General features: G+C 44.1%; 1 protein-coding gene across 3 annotated transcripts in view; it reads left to right on the top strand.

Annotated features, from left to right (window-relative positions):
• Positions 1–21,203, top strand: part of LOC130337968 (octopamine receptor-like) — a 123,283-nt gene that overhangs the window by 22,797 nt on the left and 79,283 nt on the right. For all 3 annotated transcript variants that reach the window (XM_056553978.1, XM_056553968.1, XM_056553969.1), the window contains exon 2: positions 5,472–5,670. The gene's annotated coding sequence lies outside the window, so the exon portion shown is untranslated. The remainder of the gene's footprint in view (positions 1–5,471; positions 5,671–21,203) is intronic.

The following is a 21,203-nucleotide window of genomic DNA, read 5'->3' as shown; positions in this document are numbered from 1 at the left end:
AGGAGTTTTTGAACATCTCCCCCAGTATGCGTTTTTTTCTTATATCTCAAAAGGGAGATATGAAATGCTATACCTACAATGCTTTTTAATTTTGGCGTGCTTTTTTGGGTCATTTTCAAATTTCAAAAAATTCAGCATACTTTAGGTTTGGCATTCTTTTACCAGTTTATAATGTTCCTCCCCCTCCGCCATTGGCCTCCATGTAATTTTCTTTTCTTTAATTCTTGCTTTAAAAAGAATGTATGTGTAAATGTGTGTTGTTGGGATTTTTGCAGTGTTTTTTTCACATTCTCATGGGATGTCTTTGAATCCTTGAAAACATAAATCAAGAAATCGCAAGACAGGAATATGTTAGGCGAATCAAAGGAAGCGTTAATTTATTAACGTTAATTTGTTTTCCCTTAGTCTTAACAGCAGCAGAAGTGGGGTTTATCTGCCCCTGTGAACTGGTAAAAAAGACGGAATGTTAATAGAGTCAAGCAAGTAAAATAGTAATTAATCACTATTTAGCTCCCACCTCCTACCTATAAGAGGGGACACTACCCCAACAACAGTGTGTTATATAACAAGGGAAAGATATTTGTGTGCTGCTGTTAGGACTAAGGGAAAACAAATTAACTTTAAGAAATGAACACTTCCCTTACGTCCTAACAAGCAGCACAAGTGGGGACTTAGCAAGAAGTTGTCCTATTGGGTAGGGACTTCAGGCTCAATGGAATTCAGAACAGACCGCACAAGGGCAGTGTCTTCCGAACCCCTGAGGTCAATCCTTTAATGGCTCACAAAAGTGGAGTGTGAGCGCAGGAGGCGGAACAAATCTGTTCCAAGGGAATAAGGGGCTGTCTGGCCCAGCTAGTAGACACTACTCCGGAATGAGCAGTGACAAAGGCAGGAGGAGGCTCATCCTGGAAGTAAATGACTCCTTTATAGCCTCCTTAATCCACCTACTCAGGGAAGGCTTGGAGGCCTTCATACCTTATTCCTGCCAAGGAAAAATATTAGAAGATTCTCTTATCTTCTGAACTCCCTAGATCGCTCAATATAATTCGTAACCTCTGGGCATGTCCAGGTTCATGGAGGGATCCTACTCCTGGATAGGATGGAGAAAGACATAAAACAGGTAAGTAACAACTTACTTACTATTATGAACTGTAGACAACTTAGGTAGAAAAGTGGGTAAAAAGTGTAAACAAACTCTCTCTTGAAGGAATAGAATATATGGCTCAAATGCTGAAAAGGCTTGTAGTTCTCCTATGCGCTTGGCATTGTAGTTCTCCAATGTCACTGCCAATAATATAGTCATTTTCCAAGGTAAAAACCTGAACTCCACCTCTTCTAGGGGCTCAGAGGGGGGACCACTCGACCCCTTAAGTGCTGCTTAGAGATCCCACTGTGGTCCCCTTAAGGAACTTCTTAATCAGGGTCTGTAGGGAAGAAAAAAAATGGAGAGACCGATACCGGTGCCTGGTGTATTACCCTTGGAGACAGGAGCAATAGTTATCCTGAATTAAACAGGAATCGTATAGATGGCCGCTCACCTTGAAGTGGATAAAACAAGCATATCACCCCAGTGATAATGGGGTACTGCAAAGGAGGAGTGGCTGCCGAGCCTTCTGGGTAGTAGGAGTAGTAGTGGTACTCTCCTGGATGAGTTGCAGAGAAGAAAGAAGAATACCCTTGGTAGATGGCGCTGCGGCTCTTTCAGACAAATGGAGTAGGACCAAGGCTTAGTTTAAGGTCCACAGCGGAACCAAATTTTATTTGGTAAAAGAAATAAAATAATAAAACATGCAATGACGCGTTTTGGGAGGAGCCCTCCCTTCCTCAGATCTGAAATCTGCACCTTAACTGTAAAAGGGTTGAGGCCTTATCCAGCCCATCCTGCATAAACTGTAGAATAGCAGACAGCGGAGGGTCCTGAGGAACTTCATGAAGAACACCACAGAAGAATCTTTTGCTTGAATTCATAGGCCTTGACTGTGGAAGGAGCTCTAGAGTGTGAGATCGTTCTTAACACCACCGCTGATAGCCCTCTAGACTCTAGAAGGGACTCCTCAATCTTCAGTCTGTCAGATTGAGTTAGATTGGATCCAGGCAGAGCCGAGTGCCCCGGGACACCAGGTTCTGCATTGGGGGAAGTTTCCAATAGTGCCCTCGGCTCATCTACATGAGCTGAGTAAACCAAGACCTCTTGGGCCAGAAGAAAATCATGGCTATTACTGAGGCATGGTGCTGCTGGATCTTCATCAATACCCTGGGTATCATGGCAGTACGAGGAAAGTTGTAAAAGAAAGAAACAAAGGTTAGAATATGTATAAAGCCGCCTATGGAGGCTGCTCCGTCTGTCCATCAGTCTGACAAAACAGAAAAAAACACACTGTTGGGGTAGTGTCCCCTCTTATAGGTAGGAGGTGGGGGGGGGCTAATTAGTGATTAATTACTATTTTACTTGCTTGACTCCATTAACATTCCATCTGTCCTACCAGTTCACAGGGGCAGATATACCCCTCTTGTGCTGCTGGTTAGGACATAAGGGAATCCTCTATCTATATATATATATATATATATATATATATATATATCCCTTTTTTAGTTTTAATAAGTCCAAGTAAGTTTTTTGTTTTTTCACTAGCAGACAAACAATGAATTCTGTTACAATTTGGCGGGGATACCAGTGAGGTATAAATCAATTAAGCAGGTAGACTTCTATTGTATAGTAGGAGTCCTCTGCAAACCCTCTTGGCCCAGCCCAGGGAGCAGCTTAGCATAAGGGGGGGGGGGGGCATAGCTAGCGTAATGAGTAGAGATGAGCACATTTTTGAACAATTCAATTTGGCTAATTCGCAGAGTTTTCCGAAAAAATTTGGTTCGGTCCGAATTTATTTGTCCCGAATCTGTATTAAAAATGGCTATTTCTGGCCTACAGAGAGCCTCAATATGGGTGTAGAACACTTTGCCTTGATGTAACATGCATAGGGAGTGTTCTGGGTTAGTGAAACAATAGTGTTATTCAGTATGACATGCAGATCACATGCGTCGCTATTAGAATTACTGTCGCAGAGCAGCACAATGACAGAGCCTAAAGGTGGCATCAGTATGAGGAGACCATATAGTGGCTGAATGACACTGCATGGAGTTGGCGGCAGCATGAGGAGATTGAGGAGATTTTTTAGACAGGAACAATATGGTACACCACTTAGATGTACATATGTGGTATGCACTTATGAGAGGAGGACAATGCGCTCCAGTATGCTTAAAACAGTATTTGTCTACAACACCAGCAGGTGTGTACTTTTTGCTGGCCTTTCACAGTAACTAGGCCCTTAAGACTTTAACAGGAACAAAATGGTACACCACTTAGATGTACGCACAGGTTACACTTAATAGAGGACAATACACTTTTAGTGCTCTGCTCACCCTAACTGGCTGGCTACTATTAGCTTTTCAGTTGTTGTACACACCAGTGCTGCAGCACACAGTCGCTGCGTACTACACCCAAAATTGCACTCTCAGTCTCTCTCCCTTTCCTATCAGTGCTTCTAGGCTGGATTTTGGTTTAAGGTGAATCACTGCTGTAAAAAAGACACACTGCTGTCTCTCCCTCTCTCTCTGTCCCTCTCTGACTGACGTGACTGGCCGCAAGATGGCTGCCGATTATATAGGGCTGTGACATCACAGGGGTAGCTGACTGCTGATAGGCTGCATGTGATTCAGACCCTTGTTCCCGCCTTCCCATGATTTCTTGCCCCATGTCCTCACAAATGGATCCGCCATTTTAGATGCCTGGTCCGCACTAAATGGAGTTTAATGTAGCGATTTGCGCTATTGAACCGCAGCCATATTTGTATTCGTTGCGAATCAAATTTTTTCAGAAATTCGTAACGAATTCGGATTCGTCAGATTCGATACGCTCATCCCAAGTAATGAGTGTAGTTTTAGACTTTTAGAGTAGTGGTAGCATAGTCGGCATAATAAGCATAGTCTTAGGCAGCGGTAGTTTTAGACGATGGAGGCAGTAAACACAGGCAGTAAATGTTGATTGGATGGATCATATTGTATTACATATGATCCACTGCTTACCATGAGTCTCCCTCCGCTGTCTAACGCTACTGTCTGATTACGCCCCCCCCCCCCCCCCTACTCCACTGTCTAACACTACGCTCATTGCACTGACTACGCTCCCCCGACGCTACTCTGCTCCTTTAGCTGGGCCAAGAGGTTGTGCGAGAGGTGTGTGCCGCCCAGCCAGTCAGGGAACATCGGGGGAGCGCCCGTGAGGTCCGTAGTAAACTCGCAGTGTTTGCAATTTACTACGGACTCGCACTAAGCTTTATGACAGTGGCATCAGTTTGATGACGGGAGGCACATCACCCTCCTAGGATATGATGGGATCCACCAGGGTTCCATAGTGGTTTTGTCCATACATTTTTACCGTATATGCTAGTCATATAATTTGACAGAATTTCCAATGTAAGCTTCCAGATAACAGCAAGACAGATTTTTCTGTGCAATGTCTCGCTGGAAAATTTACGGCATAAATTTTGTAGACAGCGGGCGCCACTCACTTTAAAAAAAAGGGGTACTCCGGTGGAAAACGAATGGTTTCAAATCAACTGGCACCAGAAAGTTAAACAGATTTGTAAATTACTTCTATTTAAAAAATCTTTATCCTTCCAGTACTTATCAGCTGCTGTATGCTCCAGAGGAAGTTGTGTAGTTCTTTTCTGTCTGACAGGAGTGCTCTCTGCTGCCACCTCTGTCTGTGTCAAGAACTGTCCAGAGCAGGATTGAATCCCCATAGGAAACCTATCCTCCTCTGGACAGTTCCTGGCAGGGACAGAGGTGGCAGCAGAGTGCACTGTGGTCAGACTAGAAAGAACTACACAACTTCCTCTGGAAGTTGTTTAGTTCTTTCGAACTACTTTCTGGAAGTTGTGTAGTTTACTAATTTACTAATTTCTATAACTTTCTGGCACCAGTTCATTTGAAAAAAAAAATAATAATAATTTCCCCCACCGGAATACCCCTTTAACACAGGGCCAGCCTTATGGGTGAGTGAGCAGTCACACAGGGTATATTCCATGTCTTTATGTATACCACACGTCAAGAATCTGCTAACCCAGTGTTTCCCAACCAGTGTGCCTCCAGCTGTTGCAAAACTACAACTTCCAGCATGCCCGGACAGCCAAAGGCTGTCCGGGCATGCTGGGAGTTGTAGTTTTGCAACAGCTGGAGGCACACTGGTTAAGAATTACTGCCGTTACCCTTGTTTTTTTTTTTTCCCCCCCCCCTTTTTTTTTCCGAAGCGTACAGCAATTATACTGAACACTATAGCTATTCTTTTCGTCTAGGAGATACAATGGGAGTAAACCGGACATGGAGTAGATTCCGAAAAGCCATTTATAGGGAAACGTAACATCTGCTGCTGTTACTACAATTGTCCCTGATACATCTGCTATCTTCTTTTGCAGAATGACATGATGGCACCCGCTCCGCGCAATTCATGTTCTACCCACGATTCCTGCATCTGAAAACCCTAATTATCCTAAGACGGAACGCCAGCGGCAATGTAGATAATCGGCTTACATAACGCTACAATACACATTGTGACGGAGAGGAGGCACGTGATGGTATGATGTGCCAAGAAATCGTAGAAAACTGACAGAGCAGGTAAAGCAAAGAATTCCTGGTATAACACATTCATAACATTTGTCTTTACAGGAACTCAACATGTTTTCTCAATAGGGGGAAAAAACAAATGTTTTATTTTTTTTGCTTGCATAGTGCAGCCTAAGCTATCATTAGAGAATAATGTTTGTGCATGTCTTGTGCTTACCTGTTTTAGATGATGTGGTAGGCATAAGTTTTCAGACATGTTTGTTTATGTTTCATGCAAAATTGAGCTGCCTACAGTTCCAGGAATCCTCTGGCTTTGCAGACAGAGGGGTTGGAGTCTTATCACTGCAGTTCCCCCTCTGAAACCAACCTATTCACCTTGTTAACCCCTTAAGGACTCAGGGTTTTTCAGTTTTTGCACTTTCGTTTTTTCCTCCTTACCTTTTAAAAATCATAACCCTTTCAATTTTCCACCTATAAATCCATATCATGGCTTATTTTTGCGTTGCCAATTCTACTTTGCAGTGACATTAGTCATTTTACCCAAAAATGCACGGCGAAACGAAAAAAAAAATCATTGTGCGACAAAATCGAAGAAAAAACACCATTTTGTAACTTTTGGGGGCTTCCGTTTCTATGCAGTGCATATTTCGGTAAAAATTACACCTTATCTTTATTCTGTAGGTCCATACGGTTAAAATGATACCCTACTTATATAGGTTGGATATTGTCGTACTTCGGAAAAAATCATAACTACATGCAGGAAAATGTATACGTTTAAAAATTTCATATTCTGACCCCTATAACTTTTTTATTTTTCCACGTACGGGGCGGTATGAGGACTCATTTTTTGCGCCGTAATCTGAAATTTTTATCGGTATGATTTTTGTTTTGATCGGACTTTTTGATCACTTTTTATTCATTTTTCAATGGTATAAAAAGTGACCAAAAATGCGCTTTTTTTGACTTTGGAATTTTTTTGCGCATACGCCATTGACCGTGCGGTTTAATTAATGATATATTTTATAGTTTGGACATTTACGCACGTGGCGCTACCACATATGTTTATTTCTATATTTTTTTACACTGTTTTATTTTTTTTATGGGAAAAGGGGGGTGATTCAAACTTTTATTAGGGAAGGAGTTAAATGACCTTTATTAACACTTTTTTTTTGCAGTGTTATAGGTCCCATAGGGACCTATAACACTGCACACACTGATCTTTCATGCTGATCACTGGCGTGTATTAACACGCCTGTGATTAGTGTTATCGGCGCTTGACTGCTCCTGCCTGGATCTCAGGCACGGAGCAGTCATTCGCCGATCGGACACCGAGGAGGCAGGTAAGGGCCCTCCCGGTGTCCTGCAAGCTGTTCGGGACGCCGCAATTTCACCGCGGCGGTCCCAAACAGCCCGACTGAGCAGCCGGGTCACTTTCACTTTCACTTTAGAAGCGGCGGTCAGCTTTTACTGCCGCTTCTAAAGGGTTAATACCACACATCGCCGCGATCGGCGATGTGTGGTATTAGCAGCGGGTCCAGGCCGTTGATGAGCGCCGGGACCGACGCGATATAATGCGGGATCGCAACGCAATCCCGCTTCATATCGCGGGAGCCGGCGCAGGATGTAAATTTACGTCCTGCGTCGTTAAGGGGTTAAAGGATACTCCGCCCCTAGACATGTTATCCCCTATCCAAAAGGATAACATGTCTGATCGTGAGGGGTCCAGCTGCTGTGACCCCCAGTGATCTCCGGGCCGGGCTGTGTACTAGCCATCATTCCCCCTTCCATAGACATGAATTGAGGAGGCGTGGTGTGGCATGACAATCGGAATGTCACAGTGCTGGCCTGGAGATCGCGGGGGGGGGCCCAGCGGCTGGACCCCCCCCCACGATCAGACACGTTATCCCCTATCCTTTGGATAGAGAATAACATGTCTATGGGCAGAGTACCTCTTTAAAGGGGTAGTCCAGTGCTGTAAAACTTATCCCCTATCCTAAGGATAGGGGATAAGTTTCAGATTGCGGGGAGTCCGACCGCTGGGGCCCCCTGCAATCTCCTTTACGGGGCCCCAGCTCGCTGGCCAGATAGCGGGTGTCGACCACCGCATGAAGCAGCGGCTGACACGCCCCCCTCAATACATCGCTATGACAGAGACGGAGATTGCCGAAGGCATTGCTCCGGCTCTGCCATAGAGTTGTATTGAGGGGGCGTGTCAGACGCCCCTTCATGCGGTTTGTGCAACACACCCCCTTCCAGCGGGCTGCCGGGGCCCCGTACAGGAGATCGCGGGGTCGGACCCCTTGCAATCTGAAACTGATCCCCTATCCTTAGGATAGGGGATAACTTTTTCAGCACTGGATATCTCCTTTAAACTCCAAAAACCAGAAGCCTGAACAGCTGAGCTCAGTTCATACTGCATGCAGTTTTTATGCGTTTTCTAACTCAAAGAGAAATATTGCCACAAGGGGAAAGTGATCTGATCCATAAACCCAATTGAGGAATTTTATGAACATTTGAAGTCTTCAGGCTGTAATCACACTTTGAATTTTTACAGCATTTTGACAAATTTTTACTGCATTTTGACTGTTTCTGCTGAGATTTTCCAAAATCGTAGTACATGACACATTTTTTATGTAATTTGTTGGGATTCACTGTAAATGAATTGGAAGAAAAAAAAATGAAAATGTAGCAAGAAATGCAACATGTAAACACAGCCTTAAGGGAGGAGTATATCTACTATAAATCCTGATCCCATAGAAAAAGAGTTGGGAAGGGAGGGGTCTGGGAACTGTTAGAAGGAATCAGATAGGTGTTGATGTTATCCCGTAGCTCACATGAAGTTAGCTGACCCAGAACTGACGACTTCCTCTGACGCATTAAACGCTGTGATTTTCTGCGGTTCAGACTGGTGATCACATGACCCAGTTTAGGTAACAAAATGCATGGATGCAGCTGTGCTGGAATAAAACCGATGGCGCTGTAGGGCTAGTGTTGATGTGCATGATATGGGCAAAAACCTTTAAAACCTGCAGTGCTTCCAGAAATACAGTTTATCAAGGCGAAAGTTAGCAAAGCACAAAAGGTTCCATAATGTTTTGGACAGCTAGGGGCAATGTTATCAAATATCATGGCATCCACGAATCTGGACCAAATATGTATCCAGAAGGGTCGACACAAATCCCGTCTTCACTGGTATAGTCCATGTGTCATATACTCACCTTGTCTCAACTGATGATTGGCCGACCAGGCCGTAACTTCCGAGACCAGTTCATCTTGGAGGGTGGGGGCCGGAGCACTCTGAAGCAAGTCTCCCAATGAACACCTACATCATTCAGATGTTAACTGGAATACTTCAGATGGTCCTGTACATTCTTGAGAAGGGGGACATTGTGGGTGCTGCAGGATTTTATGGTGTAGGGTGGCAGCAATTGTTTTCTTGGTGACTATAGTCCCAGCTGCTTTGACATCATTGACAAGATCCTCCTGCGTAGCTCTGATGCTGATTCCTCTTCGTTCTCATGACCATTGAAACTCTACAAGGAGAGATGTTACATGGAGCCCCCGACCGAGGGAGATTGACAGATATTTTGTGTTTCTTCCATTTGTGAATAAGGCACCAACTGTAAACTTCTCCCCAAGCTGCCTGTCGATGGTCTTGTAGCCTATTCCAGCCTTGTGTAGGTCTACCATCTTGTCCCTGACATCCATGGACAGCTCTTTGGTCTAAGGTGCCATGGTGGAGAGTTTGGAAGCTGATTGATGGATTTCTTCTGTGGACAGGTGTCTTTTATACAGGTAACAAGATGAGATTAGGAGTGTTCCCTTCAAGAGAGTGCTCCTAATCTCAGCTTCTTACCTGTATAAAAGACCACTGGAGCCAGAAATCTTGCTGATCGATCGGGGATCCAATATTAATTTAGCTGAGTAAAATGCAAATCAATTCCTAACTTTTTTTTGTTGTTGTTATTCTGCCTCTCACAGTTCAAAATAAGCCGCCCATTAACATTATAGACTGATCATTCAAAATCCCCAGGGGATCAAATATTATTTTCCTTCACTGTATAGAGTATTTCCCTGTCGATCAATAAAGATGTGGGAGTTATTGATTACCTGTACACATAAAGGATTTGCTCGCTAGGCAGCTAATGTTCTTAATCTCCATGGGATCAACTGGTTTTCATACAGAATGTACCCATCCCTGTTACCCTGGCAGCGTAGTAGTTGGCCACTACCAGCCCAAATATATAAATACAGCATCTGTATATATTTTAAAGCTAAAAACATGACAAACTCCCATTGAAATCAATGGAATACAGAAATTTCATGCAGATTCTCTCATATTAGAGAATAGCGAAAGGCGAGGTGCTGCACAAAAGGCGGAGGTGCTGCACAACTTTAGTCATGAAGAGAAGACTAGAGCAGCACAGGACAATAAAATTTTTAATGGTATAATTGGGGACAACGTGTTTCGGCATACCCTAATGCCTTCCTCAGGCCCACTTATAGTTCCCAGAGGTTGATTGTGCTCAGTTCTTGGTTGTGGTTGTCTGTCAGACCACAGCAACACAGATACACACAGGACTTCCACAACCAGCAACCCAGAACTGAGCACAATGAACCCTCTGGTAACTATAAGTGGACCTGAGGAAGGCATTAGGCTATGCCAAAATGCGTTGTCCCCAATTACACCAATAAAAGTTTCATTGTCCTGTGGTGCTCGAGTCTTCTCTTCATGACTACAGTTGTGCAGCGCCTCCGCTAACTGGTTTCTTTACCGTATTCACCTTTCGCTATTCTCTATCGGTCACCATTACTGGGGTCCGATACCGGCAAGAGTGCAGCAGCCAACAACCGCGATCACCTTCTCTTCCTTTTAAACTTCAACATATTTGAGAGAATAGTACTCTAAGGTCGGCATGATCGGTAGATACATGAGAGACTCCTGGATCAGAGGAAGAGCTACACAAGGGCCTCTCAAACACATAAATCGACACCAGTACTATATACGGCACATGGTAGGTAAGCGCCTGTTACATAATTTGCATTGGGGCTCAAGACCTGGCATGATAGATAAGATCTTTGTTATTGGGCAGCGCTGTCTCTTTCTATTATGTTTGGATGTTATTGTGACATTTGTTATATTGCTATGTAGTATCGTTGACCTATCTATGATATATCTCATTAATTCCCATAATTGCTTTCTATAAATGGAAGCTATCAAACACAATATACAAATAAAGTGACAGATCTTCACATGTGACTAAGGGTAAGTCACAAAGATAATAAATCTTTGTTCCCCTGTGATCTGCCTGAACTATCTTAGTGGTGATGTATTGCTTCAAGTAAACTACTACTTTATGACTATGGCTTTATTATGGGAAACATTAATGCGCAATTTCTCTAATATGTCCTGTAGAGATATACCTCGGGTGCACAATTACAACACTAAGAGACTTGTGTATAGGAACATGTGCAGATAGTGTCCTGGAATGTACTCCACATACATTAAAGTAGCCATACACCCTATAAGTCGGCCGAACCCACCACCTTCGGTAAGTTCGGCTAAGTGTGCCTTAGGCAGTGTTTCCCAACCAGGGTGCCAAAATGATGTTGTCATTTCCATGTGGAAATTCCAATTCTGCACGACCAAGCAGAATCCACATTGAATCCAATACAAGATGCAATACACCTTAAAGGGGTATTCCAGGCAAAACCTTTTTTTTATATATATCAACTGGCTCCAGAAAGTTAAACAGATTTGTAAATTACTTCTATAAAAAAATCTTAATCCTTCCAATAGTTATTAGCTTCTGAAGTTTTCTGTCTAACTGCTCAATGATGATGTCACGTCCCGGGAGCTGTGCATGATGGGAGAATATCCCCATAGGAACTGCACAGCTCCCGGGACATGAGTCATCAGAGGGCAGTTAGACAGAAAACAACAACTCAACTTCAGAAGCTAATAACTATTGGAAGGATTAAGATTTTTTAATAGAAGTAATTTACAAATCTGTTTAACTTTCCGGAGCCAGTTGATATATAAAAAAAAAGTTTTGGCCTGGAATACCCCTTTAAATTCTGCACAGAATGTCTGTCGTGTGAACATATCCTCCTGCCAGGTTACAGATTACAGGTGATCATTGGGGGACCCAGCAGAATGCCACTTTGGGATCCATTTTTTGTCAAGGAATCCTTCTAAAAAGTAGGTTGATGAACCCCTTAACTTATTTAGGCAGTTTTGCAAACAGTAGGTAATAAAAACCCTTTTAAGAATTACATTTCATCAATTCTTATTATTTCCTTATGATATCAAATTCATTTTGTTATCAATCTGTAATCTGCATTGAAAATTAAACATGCCTTAGGAAGAGGAGTTTACTTGCCAACATTTTTCGGTGGTTATTTGTATGAAACCCAAAGTTTTTGTATCCTGGTCTGGTGCATTCTCCTGCCAAATATGGGAATGATCAGAATTATGCTGAGCAAGTGGTTTGGATGCTGCTTGTAACTTCCTTACGGCGGGCAGAGCGGCGCCCACACATTAAGAGGACGCTCCTGTAGTCCTTGACAAAGATTGTAGACAATGACCATGTTGCAGCTTTGCGTGAGGCAGATATTGCCCGAGTAGCGTGAGCTCTAAGATTCAATGGACAAGCCAAGTTTTTCTTTCTCATATGGTTCCAAGATAGGGGATTTAAAGGGGTACTCCAGTGAAAACCTTTTTTCTTTTAAATCAACTGGTGGCAGAAAGTTAAACATATTTGTAAATTACTTCTATTAAAAAATCTTAATCCTTCCTGTACTTATTAGCTGCTGAATACTACAGAGGAAATTCTTTTCTTTTTGGAATGCTCTCTGATGACATCACGAGCACAGTTCTCTCTGCTGACATTATTATAATAATAATAATAATAATAACGCTTTATTTATTGTTGCCCTTAGTGGGATTTGAACCCAAGTCTCCAGCACTGCAAGGCAGCAGTGCTAACCACTGAGCCACCAGAAAGGTATTTCCTCTGTAGCATTCAGCAGCTAATAAGTACTGGAAGGATCAAGATTTTTTAATAGAAGTAATTTACAAATATGTTTAACTTTCTGCCACCAGTTGATTTAAAAGAAAAAAAGATTTCACCAGAGTACCCCTTTAAAGGAGTTACTCTGCTACCCAGCCCCCTCACATAGGCTTGCATTCAGAGGGCATGGTGTGGGGCATGGCTTTGACGTCACGACCCCCACCTCCCGCACCCAGCATTCTAAATGAACGTCGGGTGCTCCACAGAGATCGGACACATTATCCCCTATCCTTTAAAGCAGGAAGGGATATTTGCTGATTGTATGCATGATGTGATGGAACTTAAAGGGGTATTCCAGGATTTATTTTTATTTGACAGTTAAGGGCTGTACAGTTAGTGTAGTTCATAATATAGTGTCTGTACCTGTGTGTGACGGTTTTCTCACAATTCTACTGTGATTTTTTTACCCCAATATTTATTTTTATCAGCATACAAAATGACTGTTGTCTCAGATTTTTCCCAGGTTGCAATGCGGCCAAGACCTGACTCACTAGTCAGCTGATGACAGGGAGCCTATCTGCTTCAATGGGTGGAGCGATGGCTTGGTGGGAGAGAGATCAATCTGCAACTAATGCAACAGCTGTAGGCACCCTGATTGAAAATCACAGGTCTTTTGTTTCAATGGGTGAAGTGGCTGATGTGTGGGAGGGAGGAAAATGCAATTGTGGGATTTGTAGTCAAAAAAAGAAAAGTCAAACAGGAAATACCAGTTCACAAAAAGCTAGCCACAGTATTATGGTAATCTCACAACATAGCCATTTAGCCCCAAGACAAGCGCAGATCCTTCCTAAGCATGTCATTACTGTATGCCAGGTACTGACTAAAATCACCTCATGGTGGATAACCCCTTTAAGGCCTTAAAGGGGAACTCCAGTGAAAAAAAAATGTGAAAGCCATGTCCCCTTTTATTTTCAGCTTACAATATTTTCATCACAAATCAGTCCTACCTGAGGACGGGATATGAGGAGGGGATATGAGGACGGGACGTGAGGACAGGATGTGTGGATGGGATATGAGGTCGGGATATGAGGTTGGGATATGAGGACAGGATATGAGGTTGGGATATGAGGTTGGGATATGAGGTCGGGATATGAGGTTGGGATATGAGGTTGGGATATGAGGACGGGATATGAGGACGGGACGTGAGGACGGGATATGAGGACAGGATATGAGGCCGGGACGTGAGGACGGGATATGAGGACAGGATATGAGGACGGGATATGAGGACAGGATATGAGGACGGGATATGAGGACGGGATATGAGGACAGGATATGAGGACGGGATGTGAGGACGGGATATGAGGACGGGATATGAGGACAGGATATGAGGACGGGATGTGAGGACGGGATATGAGGACAGGATATGAGGACGGGACGTGAGGACAGGATGTGTGGATGGGATATGAGGTCGGCATATGAGGTCAGGACATGAGGACGGGATATGAGGACGGGATATGAGGACAGGATATAAGGACAGCATATGAGGACAGCATATGAGGTTGGAATATGAGGGATTTGGATATGACAACAATATATGAGGACAGGATATGAAGTCAAAAGCTTCCTCCTTTGTTGAGGGTTAGCCCGGTCTATTCTGCGCCTAATTTATCAAAAGTCGCACGGCTCTTGATAAATTCTGCACAGGGACTTCGGGATCTATGCTTTAGATTATATTTAAACCTGCTCCAGCACGGTCTGACATTTCGGCGTACTTTCAGCCGATACAACTTGTCGCTGAAAAGTCGCTTTTGATAAATTCAGCACCAATGCATTCTTCCATCTAAAATAGCCTAGAATGCATCATGTTCTAAAAATCCTCTAAAGCAAAAGTCACAGAAAAGTCGCACATATTTAGACGGGAAAAAACTGTCTAAATCCTTTGATAAATCTCCCCCAATGTGTATGTGTATGTTCCAGCATCATGTCCAAATGGCTGAAGATATTTTGATAATACTTGGTCACATGTTACTTATATGTCAACTGCAAACATAGGATAGATAAATTAACCCTTGCCCACCCCCATTTGCGAGGGTTGGGGTTTTTGTTTAAGGTCCCATGCAAGTCTATGGAAAATGTATGTTCTAGCATAACTTCCAAATGGCTGGAGATATTTTGATGAAACTTAGTACAAACTTTTATGTCAAATAAAAAATATATGATAGTTAAATTAACCCCAATCTTCCCCCTTACGTGAAGGATGGGGTTTTTGTCTTAAAGGTGAACTCCGCCCCTATCCAAAGGATAGTGGATAAAATGTCTGATCGCGGGGTCCCGCTGCTGGAGACCCCCGGGGCCTCGGCTGTTGCACCTCCTGTCATTACTGCACAGAGCAAACTCGCTCTGTGCGTAATGATGGGCAATACAGGGGCCGGAGCATTGTGATGTCATGGCTCCGCCCCCTTGTGATGTCACGCCCCGCCCACCTCAATACAAGTCTATGGAAGGGCGCGTGGCGGCCGCCACATCCCCTCCCATAGACTTGCATTAAGGGGGCGGGCCGTGACGTCACAATGCTCTGGCCCCTGTGTCGCCCGTCATTACGCACAGAGCGAGTTTGCTCTGTGCAGTAATGACAGAGAGGTGCAGCAGCCAAGATCCCGGGGGTCCCCAGCGGCGGGACCCTGTGATCAGACATTTTATCCTCTATCCTTTGGATAGGGTATAAGATGTCTAGGGGCAGAGTACCCCTTTAAGTCCCATGCAAGTATATAGGACTTCCAGTACCTTACTCCAAGCTCTGCTCTGCATCTAGTGGTGAGTGCATCAGTCCGGCCACACCCCTCCCGCATTCCACACCCCATCTCAAAAGGCCACACCCACCATTTAAGCCACATTTTATTTTCTACCCTTATTGTGCATTGGTCCAGCTTGCAAGTCATGCTCACTTCCACAAAACCCCTCCTCCTTCTATTTTTGGCCTAAAATCATCACAACTGGACCCCACCTGAGGACAGGATATGAGGACAAGATAGGAGGACGGGATAGGAGGATGGGATAGGAGGATGGGATATGAGGTCGGGATATGAGGTCGGGACATGAGGTCGGTACATGAGGACGGGACATGAGGACGGGACATGAGGTCGGGATATGAGGACGGGACATGAGGACGGGACATGAAGACGGGACATGAGGACGGGACATGAGGACGGGACATGAGGACGGGACATGAGGACGGGACATGAGGACGGGACATGAGGTCGGGACATGAGGACGGGACATGAGGACGGGACATGAGGACAGGACATGAAGACAGGACATGAGGACGGGACATGAGGACGGGATATGAGGTAGGGATATGAGGTCGGGACATGAGGACGGGACATGAGGACAGGACATGAGGACGGGACATGTGGACGGGACATGCGGACGGGACATGAGGTCAGGACATGAGGTCGGGATATGAGGACGGGATATGAGGACGGGATATGAGGACAAAAGCTTCCTCCTAATTTGCTTTTCCTCCCCCCACGTGGATTAGGTAGGAAAAACTGGGCAAAGCCGGCCTATAGTCATTTTTCTTCTATATACTCTCACAGACCCCAATACAGTCAGCCAACCCTATACTGTACATCACCAGTACAGTACATAGCACCATATCGCTATTTTACCTCTATAAAACCTCACACAGTACATCAGAACTATAACTCCACATTACCTTACACAGTACCATATAGTTAGCATACTTCTACATACCCTCATACTGTACTTCACCAGAATAGCTCTATATAACCGTACACAGCAACATATAACCAGTTTTCCTTTATATAACCTCACAAATAATCAGTATAAAACTATAACCTCACTTACCATATACAAACAGTAAACCTTTATATAACCTCACACATGATAAAAAATTAAAAATAAACCTTCATATAACCCCACACATCTACATGTAACCAGTATACCTTCATATACCCTCATATATCCCCAATATACCTTTATATAGCCTTAAAGGGGTTATCCAGGAAAAAAACTTTATCTCAACTGGCTCCAGAAATTACTTTGATTAAAAAAAATCTTAATTCTTTCAGTACTTATGAGCTGCTGAAATTGAGTTGTTCTTTTCTAAGTGCTCTCTGATGACTCTTGTCTTGGGAACTGTCTAGAGTACAAGCAAATCTCCATAGCAAACCTCTCCTACTCTGTTCAGTTCCTGAGACAGACAGAGGTGTCAGCAGAGAGCACTGTTGTCAGACAGAAAAGAACAACTCAACTTCAGCAGCTCATAAGTACTGAAAGGATTAAGATTTTTTAATTGAAGTAATTTATAAATAAAAAATTTACTTACGTGGGTGGTAATAAGGTTGTTGCAGGACCAGGCGGTCACAGAACATACAGTAGGGCCTGTAATTATTTTTAATATATGCTTTATTTATTTTTTCTAGCTATTATTATAATCCATCTTAAATGTTATTTCAACGTTAATATTATATTTCTTGCTCAACAACTTGTGTTTGTAACCAGTGCGAGTGATAGAGACATAACTTGCGGCGATATACTCGCAGTCATGGTTCCCATCAGAAGCCATCGTTGTGGATCCTCTCTCCCGGAGTTCACATGTTATTTTGACTTACGCAAACAATCCAGTAAAGCAGCAAGACATAACAGTGTTTAGAGTTAAAGACTTCCAGCGGAGACTGTGTGTAATAGATGTGTATACATCATCTATACCGGCTCAGCTGGGCTTCTATGTTAGAATAGTTAATAGAGCATCCCATCATACAAGAGATGTACACACTAAAATAGCGCAGTGTGAAAACAATGGCGGAGGAGGGGAGGTTTGAATAGTCTCAGCCCTGGAAATCTTCAGACTTGAATGATATTACATTGACTTTTATCAAGCTGAGAGCAAACACCACCTGTACTAAAACATGAATAAATATAAATATCAAAGTGGAAAAACAAAAGAGACAAGTGGCAATTACAGGGTATTATATCAATATCCTATAGTCAACCACAGGGAGCCAGTTCCAGTCTATTCTCATGATATCCGTGTCATATATTTATCTCAATGGTAGCTGTATAAATCTGTATTCAGTGAGCTTCCCTTGGTACCAGCTGGATAGAGGTGATATGACAGTATTATAACATGGAAGGGAAGCAGATCCCACCACAGGCATTATAGCCCTATGTGCAAGAGTATAACTGCTATAATACTGCCCCCTATATACAATAACATACCTACTACAATACTGCCCACTAAATACAGTAATAAAACTACTATAATACTGCCCACTAAATACAATAATAAAACTACTATAATACTGCCTCCTATGTACAGGAATATAGCTACTATAATACTGCCCACTAAATACAATAATAAAACTACTATAATACTGCCTCCTATATACAAGAATATAGCTACTATATTAATGCATCCTATGCACAATAATAAAACTTCTATAATACTGCCCCCTATAACCAGTAATATAACTACTATAATACTGCCTCCTATGTATAGGAATATAGCTACCATAATACTGCTCCTATATACAAGAATATAACTACTATAATACTGCTTCTATGTATAGGAATATAGCTTCTATAATACTGCTTCCTATGTACAAGAATATAATCACTATAATACTGCCTCCTATGTAGAAGAATATAACTACTATAATACTACATCCTATGTACAAGAATATGATCACTATAATACTGCCTCCTATGTACAAGAATTTAACTACTATAATACTGCATCCTATGCACAAGAATATAACTACTATAATTTTGTCTTCTATGTACAAGAATATAACTACTATAATACTGCCCCTATGTATGAGAATATAACTACTATAATACTACATCCTATGTACAAGAATATAACTACTATCATTCTGTCTTCTATGTACAAGAAAATAACTACTATAATACTGCCTCTTATGTACAAGAATATAACTACTATAATACTGCATCCTATGTACAAGAATATAACTACTATAATACTGCTCCTATGTACAAGAATATAACTACTATAATACTGCCTCCTAGCTGAGAGGTTGTGTCTGTGTAGCTCTCCTGATGTCTGGAGAAAGCCCAGGGAGGGGCCACCCTGGGCGGGGAAGCTCCCCAAGCAAGGCCCAGGCTTCAAGGCCTATTCTGGGAATTAATCCCCAGACACCTCAAACCCTGAATGAACATCCAAAAGTTGATTTGGAAGATGGAAATGTCCAGAATGTCAGCAGTCTCAGTGCAGCAAGAAGCACAGATGAGAAGAAAGTTGTGGAAGTGAAGAAAGACACTTCATCAAGTAAGGTAATGGCTGCAGGTACAATCCACCCCTCCTGCAGTCAGACAGAGGAGAACATCCCTGGAGAAGCAGACCATGCAGGAGAATCTGCAGCAGCCTGTCCTGATACGGTCTGACCGCACACGATACGGGAGCGGGAGCAGCGCAAAAGTTACAAGCACGCCAGATGAGACCAGAGGGAGTACACCAGGAAGGCTTCAGGGGGCCACAAGTGCGGTCACTGGAAAAAAACAGGGGCCCAGTCCCCAGTCTGGCGATTGTGACCCTGCAGCAGTGACCACAGCACCGAGACAGATCCCACCTCAGAAGCAGAGTCCTGTGAGTACCCCACCAGCACGGCCCCCCAATACTCAGCGGGCGCCTGAACTGTGTTTGGCCGAGCAGATCCCAGCTCTGGTAAAGAGACTTGAGACTTTAAAAAAGACAAAGTTACAGCTGCAGAAACAGATAGACTGTATATACAAGCTAAAGGCAGCAAACCCCAATAACCATGCCGTCCATGACAAGAAGCTGAGCTCCCTCGCTGTGCAGCTCGCTGACACTGTGCAGGACATGGAGGACGTATTGGAGCGGATGGGACCAGTCGCTGAGACCTTCAGAAATCAGCAGCGATTTGAGGGATATAAGGAAAGACCAGCGCCAAAGTCATCTACATCTACTGCTGCACCCAAGTCTTCAGCTTCACCAGGGGACACCCAGCAGTCCTGTGCAAGACAAGAGGACATCCAGCAGTCCTGTACAAAACCACTCCTCAGACCAGCCAGCTTCCCTTTTGAGAAAGGAAATTTGTACAGGCAAGCGGGAGAAAGTGTCCAGCAACATCAGAGACCTGCAGAGACTCCTCCAGAGGTACCACAAGTCCCAGCAGTCAGCACGGTGAAGCAGGACTATGGACACATACCTGAAGGTAACTCTGTAACAGTAGTGCAGTCACCACAAGCCCCTGGGGGCAGTAGAGAGCAACAGGACTGTGGACTCTTACCTGAAGGCAGCAGTGCAGCAGAGAGTTCACAGGACATGGCTCTGCAGGGCTTGCTGGGCTCTGTAGTGCAGGATCATACTGCCAGTGACTGCACTGATATGACTGTATGCGATATTACTGATAATGTGTCTGCAGAGGGGGGTGCTTCACAGTCTGTGTGGGATCTGGGGTCATCTCTGGGGTCAGGTCCACCATTAGTTCAGCCTTCAGAGGCTTGTGACCCCCAGAGTATAGAGGTTGATGGTGGGGAGGGGGCTGTACAGTCTGATGCACAACACTTCCCCCCTTTAGTCACACAAGTATCAGAACCCCCTAGTACGGCTGGTCAGCAGCCACCACAGCGCCCCCAAGTACAGCAGGAGGGTAGAAGTAGTGGCGCCTCCTCTGGTAATGCCTGGAGTCGTGGATCACCATTCGTGTCCAATGTAAACTACACGGGTCAGGCTTTCAAGAGGAGGAACGTGGTCAGGTTCAGACATAGAGGGGCCAAGGAGGAGCTGCCTGACAGTAGGTTTGTGGTCCGTGAACTTCTGTGCCACCAAATGGGCTTCCTGCCATCTAACATCCTGGCAGTGATAAACCTTCCTGACAGGCAGGGCTATGACGTCAGCTTCAAACTCATGTCTGACCTGGATCGCTTCTGGGCCCATGTCACCCGGGTGAGAGATGCTGATGGCTGGAATAAGTTCAGCTTTGTCCCCATCTCCAGACCGGACACAGCGAATGTCACCATTATATTCTGGAACGAGTCTGTCCCCCCCCAGGATATTGTTGTGTGGTTAAAAAGACACTGTGACCTAATGTCAGACCTGACTAAGACCAGGGATGAGGACGGCATATGGACGGGCGGGTGGAAGGTCCTGGTAAAGTTACGGCAGATTAATAACATTACCCAACATCTGCCCAATTCATTTTTCATTGGTCGGGAGAAAGGGGTTTGCTTCTATGCAGGTCAGCCCAGAAAATGCTTCAAGTGTGGGAAGACCGGTCATATCGCGAGTGTCTGCACCCTGGTGAAGTGTAATTTATGTGGGGAGATCGGCCATGTCAGCGCCACCTGCCAGAATATCCGCTGCAACCTCTGTGGTCAGACCGGTCACTCCCACAGGGACTGTCCTGACGCCTGGCATAACATCTGTAAGGACTTCCCTGATGAGGACCTGCTGGAGGGGGCAGAGGACCTGGAGGGGGAGACGTTGGTGTCAGGGTCAGCAGTGACACAGCCCGAGCCTCAGCATAACATGGGTGACACTAGGGGTGACGATATGGGTGACAATAT

The sequence above is a fragment of the Hyla sarda genome, chromosome 1 (assembly GCF_029499605.1).
Source record: "Hyla sarda isolate aHylSar1 chromosome 1, aHylSar1.hap1, whole genome shotgun sequence".
In the NCBI taxonomy this organism is placed as follows: domain Eukaryota; kingdom Metazoa; phylum Chordata; class Amphibia; order Anura; family Hylidae; genus Hyla; species Hyla sarda.
This window is presented reverse-complemented; position numbering and strand designations above follow the sequence as displayed.